General features: G+C 43.7%; 1 protein-coding gene across 1 annotated transcript in view; it reads right to left on the bottom strand.

The window, feature by feature from the left end:
- gucy1b1 (guanylate cyclase 1 soluble subunit beta 1) overlaps positions 1–8792 on the bottom strand; it is a 48846-nt gene that overhangs the window by 36185 nt on the left and 3869 nt on the right. The gene's annotated exons all lie outside the window — the stretch shown is intronic.

Below are 8792 nucleotides of genomic sequence, written 5' to 3'. Positions count from 1 at the left end.
AAGCTAATATTTATGACGTAGCTCCTGAGTTAATATATATGACATTAAGTCCTGAGTTAACATTTATGACATTAGCTCCTGAGCTAATATATTAGCTAATACATATGACATTAGCTCCTGAGCTAATATTTATGATGTTAGCTCCTGAGTTAATATATATGATATTAGGTCCTGAGCTAATATAAATGATATTAGGTTCTGACTTAATATATATGACATTATATCCTGAGCTAATATATATGACATTTGAGCCTGAGCTAATGTATATGACATTAGGTCCAGAGCTAATGTATATGACATTAGGTCCAGAGCTAATATATATATATGATGTTAGCTCCTGAGCTAATGTATATGACATTAGGTCCAGAGCAAATATATATGATGTTAGCTCCAGAGCTAATATTTATAACTTTAGCCCCTAAGCTATTATATATGACATAAAGTTCAGAGCTAATAATTTAAACATCACAAGTTGATATAATTGATCATTCTGACCCATATACTGTGCATAAGAACTTATACAAAATATAACTTTATTGTCACAGGTTATAACGTTTTAGCCTTGACTTGTGTTTTAGGCTCCACTACAACCAAGGTAAGTCAATGCCCCAGAATGCATTACTCCGGTAAAATAATGGAAACCCTCTTAGGTGAAAAATGTAATAAACACAAATGTTTCAGGTACATAAATTAGGAGTTTTCGTGTGTCACAAACAACCTTTAGCAGAATAGAGAAATAACACCATGTTAAAGCCAGTATGTGCACACAGTCAATGAACCTTTTAAAAAGAGAGCTTTGAAGTGATTTTGTGGTTTCAAACTTTCACAGTTCAACATGTCGAGATTAATCAGGTTTAGATCTACTACAGGTACCAGGCCAAGCACAGAGAGCATTGATTATTATCATCTGACAAAATATCTGTCAGAAAGCCAAATGAGGCTCGGACTGATAACGTTTGGCTAAAATAAGCAGAAATGATTTAGAGCTCTGAGCAGCAGCCAGTTTTATCAGAATGTGATGTAGCTGAAAAAACATACTGAGCCTCGAAATGTTTCTATAAAAAAAATTAAAAAAAGAGTTCAGTTTTGTACCAATCACTCTAGAAAAAAAAAGATGAAACTGTGTACGCAAAGTGAGCATTAAGGATTTACTTTTGGAAACATAATAAATAACTCTCACTGCATGTTTTTTTTTTTTTTTGTAGAGGCTGAATAATGACCACTTTGAAAACATTTACATAAGACAGCAGCTGCTGCAGTTTGCTTTTTTTAGGAGCGGTCGAGTCGAGGTCAGTTAGCTCTCCGGATGATAAATAAACTTAGTTTGAGCCTGACATGTCAACGTGCTGAAACACATAACCACATCAAATCCATTATTATGAAGAACGGACTTCTTCAAAGTAAATGTACAGAAATGTCCATGTGCTAAAAAAGACTCAGCTGGCTGGTAAAATGCAGGACAGACACAGACGCTCAAATAAACTCTTGAAATTCAATCAACTTGAAAATGAAGGTAGTTTATAAAACACATGTTTTCAAGAAAATAAGTGGTTCTCAAACTTTTTAGCATTTAACGAACAAAATAAACGTTGCAGAGAACTGTGGCCCCAAATATTGCTAGTTAAACTATACAATCATTGCTAATAAACCATTTCACAAAAACCTCATCAACCACTGTATTTGTTTTATTTTTTTTACTGAAATACATTTTTAAAGTGAATTACAGTGACTTGCGAAAGTATTCGGCCCCCTTGAACTTTTCAACCTTTTGCCACATTTCAGGTTTCAAAAATAAAGATATAAAATTATAATTTTTTGTGAAGAATCAACCACAACTGGGACACAATCGTGAAGTAGAATGAAATTTATTGGATGTGTCAAACTTTTTGAACAAATAAAAAACTGAAAAGTGGGGTGTGCAATATTATTGGGCCCCTTCACTTTGAGTGCAGCAAACTCACTCCAGAAGTTCAGTGAGGATCTATGAATGATCCAATGTTGTCCCAAATGACTGATGATGATAAATAGAATCCACCTGTGTGTAATCAAGTCTCTGTATAAATGCACCTGCTCTGTGATAGTCTCAGGGTTCTGTTCAAAGCGCAGAGAGCATCATGAAGACCAAGGAACACACCAGGCAGGTTCGAGATACTGTTGTGGAGAAGTTTAAAGCTGGATTTGGATACAAAAAGATTTCCCAAGCTGTAAACATCCCAAGGAGCAATGTGCAAACAATCATATTGAAATGGAAGGAGTATCAGACCACTGCAAATCTACCAAGACCCGGCCGTCCCTCTAAACTTTCATCTCGAACAAGGAGAAGACTGATCAGAGATGCAGCCAAGAGGCCCATGATCACTCTGGATGAACTGCAGAGATCTACAGCTGAGGTGGGAGAGTCTGTCCATAGGACAACAATCAGTTGTACACTGCACAAATCTGGCCTTTGTGGAAGAGTGGCAAGAAGAAAGCCATTTCTCAAAGATATCCATAAAAAGTGTTGTTTAAAGTTTGTCACAAGCACCTGGGAGACACACCAAACATGTGGAAGAAGGTGCTCTGGTCAAATAGATTTTCTTTTTCTCACTGAATCCTGGTTGCCTTTGGGTGATTCAAGCGCCTTGGTGGAACTTTTACCTCCGGACTGTCTGTGTTTTAATGCCCCGCGGCCATCAGGTCGGCGGGGTGGTGGAATATTAACTGTATTTAAATCAAACTTTTCCTGTAAACAGTTGTCCACCCTCATGTCCTGCTCCAGTTTTGAGCTGAGTGCTTTTGAACTCGGACATTCCCCGCCCGTTCTGTGTGCGATTGTTTATCGCCGCCCTCGTTCCAAGGACTTCATAAGTGAATTCTCTGATTTTCTGGCTTACATCACACCAAGATATGATCACTTTATTATCGTTGGTGACTTTAACATTCACGTCTGTTGTCAGGAGAAGCCGTTAGTGAAGGACTTCCTTGATTTGTTGGACTCATTTAATTTAATTCAACATGTAAATGCTCCCACCCAACAACACGGTCACACTCTGGATCTCATTTTAACACGTGATGTCTCTGTTTGTAATTTGGTAATCGGCGACAACGTTCTCTCAGACCACATGCCTGTCTTGTTTGATATCATCCCGCCTTGTCCTATTGCTAAGTCATGTGATTCTGCTCGTACTTCACGCGCCATCAACCGTTTCACTGCTGCACGTTTTACTGATGCTTTTAGCTCTGAGAGGATCGATCAGCTCTCAGTGTCTCTCTCCACCGAGGAGCTAACCTCCCAGCTTAACTCTGTTTGCTTAAATATTCTGGACCGTGTTGCTCCCGTTAAAACCAGGAAAACAAAACTTTTATCAGAACCATGACTTAATGACGTCACTCAAGCCGTTAGACAGCAGTGTAGGAGAGCAGAACGCAGGTGGAGGAAAGACAGGCTGCAGGTTTCTTTTCAAACCCTAAAGGAGAGTTGGCGTCATTATCAGAAGGCAGTTAAAGCCGCCAAATCGAAGTTCTTTTCTGCAATAATTGCCTCAAACTCCCACAACCCCCAAGCCCTTTTTTCCACCCTGAACTCAGTTCTACACCTCAGTGAACCTTCATCTCTAGAAGCCTCAACTGAGCTGTGTGAAAACTTCCTCCATTTCTTTTCTGAAAAAGTTGCAAACACCCGGGCACTCATTTCTCCACCTGCTCATGATCCGTCCATCCCATCTCATTGTGTTGCTGTTCTGGACCACTTCAAGCCCATCTCTCTGTCTTCCCTGGAGCAGGTCATGTGCGGCATGAAGCCATCTGGCTCCCCTTTTGACGTTGTCCCCCCTCGACTCCTTAAGGAGCTTCTTCCTGTTCTGGGCCCTCCTGTTCTTGGCATTGTGAACAGCAGCTTAGCCTCAGGTGTGGTGCCAATAACTTTTAAACATACTGCTGTCCAACCTCTCCTGAAAAAACCTAGCCTTGACCCCTCAGTCATGTCCAACTTCCGGCCTGTCTCCAGACTCCCATTTGTCGCTAAACTGCTGGAAAAAATAGTGGAGTCCCAGCTGAAATGCTTTCTAGAGGATAATGCCATCTTAGAGCTATTCCAGTCTGGCTTTAAACCTCTCCACAGCACTGAAACTGCTCTACTCAAGGTTTTTAACGACATTCTCCTATTCACAGACGCTGGTGATTCTGTGCTCCTTCTCTTACTGGACCTCACATCTGCCTTTGATACAATCGACCACGAGATCCTCATTGCGAGGTTAGAGCAGTGGGTGGGCATCACTGGGTCAGCCCTCGAATGGTTTAGATCTTACCTCGCTGACAGGTCCTTTTGTGTCTCCATCAAAGATTTTAGTTCAGCCTCGGCAGCGCTTAAATGGGGGGTACCGCAAGGGTCCATCCTTGGTCCTCTTTTATTTTCTTTATACCTGCTGCCACTAGGTGCTATTTTCAGGAAACATAACATACCTTTTCATTTCTACGCAGACGACTGCCAAATCTACTTCCCCCTCAGACTCAACGGTACTCGCTCTATTCAACCGTTACTGGACTGCCTGGCTGACATCAGAGATTGGATGGCTTTAAATTTCTTGAGTTTCAACGAGAAGAAATCTGAAGTTATGCTGTTTCCTCCCAATGACACAATCACCAACCACTGCATCGACCTATCCGTTCTGTCACCGTTAGTGAAACAAAGAGTCACTAATCTAGGAGTGATACTTGACCCTTCTCTGAAACTCAACAATCATGTAAATATGATTGTTAAATCCTGCTTTTTCCAGCTGAGGCGACTGTCTAAGCTGAAGCCCATATTGTCCAAAAATAACCTGGAGACAGTAATTCATGCATTCATTACATCCAGGCTTGACTATTGCAACTCACTCCTTTTTGGTATCAGTCAGACCTCCATAGCTAGACTCCAACTGGTCCAAAATGCAGCAGCCCGGTTTTTGACCAGCACAAGCAAAAGGGAGCACATTACACCTGTTTTGGCCTCACTGCACTGGTTTCCGGTTCACCTTCGAATCAAATTCAAAATACTCTTGTATGTCTATAAATCACTAAACAGCTCTGCCCCCTCCTATCTTACTGATCTTCTCCAGCCGTATGTCCCACCACGTTCTCTCAGATCAGCAGACCAGTTGCTCCTCACAGTCCCAGGAACCCGTCTCAAGCACAGAGGCGACAGGACCTTCTCTGTAGCAGGCCCAAGACTTTGGAATGAGTTACCTCTGCTCGTTAGACAGGCCCCCTCCCTCACAATTTTTAAATCTCGCTTAAAAACACACTTCTATTCCCTGGCTTTCAGCACTGTGTGATCTGTGCTGAGTCTGTGTGCATCACACTGTGTTAGTCATGTTGCGGTTGTTGTTGTTATCCATTATTGTTTTTGTCGGTTTCTACTTTTTGGTGTCCTGTTATGTAATCTGTTGCTATGTGCTTGCTCTGTTTGTCCCTGTACAGCACTTTGGTGTGCTTTGTCACTGTTTAAAGTGCTTTATAAATAAATTGGTATGGTATGGTATGGTAAATGAAACCAAAATCCAACTGTTTGGCCACAATGCAAAACGATATGTTTGGCGTAAAAGCAACACAGCTCATCACACTGAACACACCATCCCCACTGTCAAACATAGTGGTGGCAGCATCATGGTTTGGGCCTGCTTTTCGTCAGCAGGGACAGGGAAGATGGTCAGAATTGATGGGAAGATGGATGGGCCCAAATACAGGACCATTCTGGAAGAAAACCTGTTTGAGTCTGCAAGAGACCTGAGACTGGGATGGAGATTTATCTTCCAACAAGACAATGACCCAAAACATAAAGACAAATCTACAGTGGAATGGTTCACAAATAAACGTATCCAGGTGTTGGAAGGGCCAAGTCAAAGTCCAGACCTGAATCCAATCGAGATTCTGTGGAAAGAGCTGAAGACTGCTGTTCACAAACGCTCTCCATCCAACCTCAATGAGCTCGAGCTGCTTTGCAAGAATTTCAGTGTCTCCATGAGCAAAACTGATAGAGACATACCACAAGAGACGTTGGTTACGTACTGTAACCCCAGATTCTATGAATATAGGCTTGGCCCTTTAAGAGATGTCGCTTAGTGGGTTTATCCCGTCATGTGAAGCATTGCACTGAAAAATTTAGTCCACACCCACCTGCTGTGTGGGCCCCACCCGGTCCGTATAAATTACGTTAAGAGTGGGTAATCGGCTCCCAAATAGCTTTTCTTCAGCCATTTAGGAGCCAGTGAGGCCCGATGCTTAAAGGGCTACGCCTTTACTCATAGAATCTGGGGTTACAGTACGTAACCATTGTTCTATTTCGTATAGGCTTCGCCCTTTAAGAGCTGTCACTTAGTGGGTTAAGGGCGAAGCAGATGTGGTCCTCGCCTCACTCGGTCCATTCGAACACCATACGAAGCGGCAGCTTGCCCAAAAGACATCTTGTCACTCAGCTCTCCATGTGCGTAATTACTCATTGCGTAATTATGCGTACCATGCACAGACGCATGCTGTGTAGCTATGTGTTCTGAATGCATGAATACCCCGGAAACTTTCAACGGGGAAAGGAAGATACTGAAAAGGGGCCATGAATCAACAGATTCACAGCTGAACAATATGAACAGATTAATAATAACAAGTGAGCTGATTGTTAATCAAATGAACTGATTGGTAACAATAGTCAAAAGGCAGTTTCCATGGGCGCCCCGATAACAGGCGTCATAGAACCGGGAATCATGGTTCGTTCACGCGCTCGGGAGCCACCAGGAGAGCTGTCAATCCCTCCTCATGAACTCGGTTCAGAAACCGTAATATCAGAGGAGGTGGGGGGAACGCGTAAAGAAGCGTTTTGGGCCATGGGCTGTGAGCGCACACGTCCACCCCCAGCGGTGGTTCGTCTCGCGGGCTCATTGAAAACCATAGTTGACACTGAGCGTTTTCTCGTGTCACAAACAGGTCCACGGCCGCTTGCCAAATTTCTGCCACGTCTGGGCCATCAGACCGAAGTGGAGGGTCCACTCCCCATGACGTGGACCGCCCCAGGACATCACATCTGCCCCTTGTTCAGGACACCGGGGATGTACACTGCTCTGATGGAGAGCAGATTTTGGTGTGCCCAACACAGTAGTTTTCTTGCAATGTGTAACATTTGGGCTGAGCGCACAACCCCCTGCCGGTTTATGTAAGCAGCAGTAACCTTGTTGTCTGTGTGAATCAAAACATGTTGATTCTGTAGCACAGGAGCAAAGTGTTGAATCACATTCAGAACTGTGCGACATTCCAGAACGTTTATATGAGCTGTTGTGAGAAAGGCCACAGCGCCCCTACAGCTCGAGAAAGGCATGTCACCCCCCCAACCTGTCACCGACGTGTCTGTGAAGACTGACACGTGTGACGTGGGTCTGCTGACGGGGACTCCCTCCGACAAAACCAGGGGGGTTCTCAGTGTCGGAGATCTGTTCTCATGGAGGAAGGAACAGTGATCGTTTGTCTCTTTTGCCTCACCAGATCCATGCACAGACGAGCAAACCATCTCTGGAGGCATCTCATGTGTAGTAAACCCAGCAGGGCCACTGTGTGAGCTGACAACATCGTTCCTAACAGCTTTATGATGGAAAATAGCTGTTACTACTCTGCCAGGTCTTATGTGGCAGAGCTGGACTCTTAGAGAGTCGATTCTCATCTGTGATTAACAAATAAACGAGACATCATGGTGGTCGAGTTTAGCCCCACTCCCAGATAACAATCGTTTGGGCCGGGAGAATTGAGCTTTTCCCAATTTTATGGCGAAGCCCAGAATTAGCAGGTGTGACGTCAACACCTGAGCCTATGCCGACATGTGAAGCGGTCTGCCCACGATCACCTTGTTGAAAAACTGACAGGTCCAAATCGGTCTCGTTTCTCCGGTCCGTTTGGAACCAGGAAGTAACGTGCGTAAAAACCCTGTGTTTTCCTCTCCGTCGGGAACCCCTGGACGTAGTGGAGCGGGGAGACGCTGTGCAGCCGTGGAACATCTTGAAAATGGTCCCTTGTTGATGGGAGGCCCTCCAACAAAAAAGCTTTCTGCAGCTCCTCCGAGAGGGAGGTGGAGTGACGGGCCAGGTGGACCTCTGGAAAACCTCATCCTCCGGCTGCAATGCGAGACCGGCAGACAACAAAGAGGCGCACAGGTTGAGAATGACGTCAGCTGCCTTGCAGAGGGAGCGCTACATCTCCTCCAGCCTCTTGAACGTTGTACGCCAGCAGCGTAACGTGTTGTTTGCTGGTCAAGCTAGACAACTTTCCTTCTTCGTTCTTCTGACAGTGCTACTAGCTTGCTGAAAAAAAATGGGAGCCGATTACCCGCTCTTAATGTAATTTATAGGGACCGGGTGGGGCCAACACAGCAGGTGGGCGTGGACTAAATTTTTCAGTGCAATGCTTCACATGACGGGAGAAAACCCACTAAGCGACAGCTCTTAAAGGGCCAAGCCTATACGAAATAGAACTTGCAGCTGCAAATGCAGCAAAAGGCTGCGCTACAAAGTATTAACACAAGGGGGCCGAATAATATTGCACGCCCAACTTTTCAGTTTTTTATTTGTTAAAAAATTTTGACACCTCCAATAAATTTCATTCCACTTCAGGATTGTGTCCCATTTGTTGTTGATTCTTCACAAACAATTGAAATTTTATATCTTTATGTTTATGTGTTTATGTTATGCCTGCTGAAATGTGGCAAAAGGTTGAAAAGTTCAAGGGGGCCGGATACTTTCACAAGGCACTGTATATATACACACACATATATATATATATATATATATATATATATATAT

This window comes from Nematolebias whitei, chromosome 3 (genome assembly GCF_014905685.2).
Source record: "Nematolebias whitei isolate Nwh7 chromosome 3, NemWhi1, whole genome shotgun sequence".
Taxonomy (NCBI): Eukaryota; Metazoa; Chordata; class Actinopteri; order Cyprinodontiformes; family Rivulidae; genus Nematolebias; species Nematolebias whitei.
Note: the sequence above shows the minus strand (reverse complement) of the source record. Positions and strands in the feature narration are given on the sequence as shown.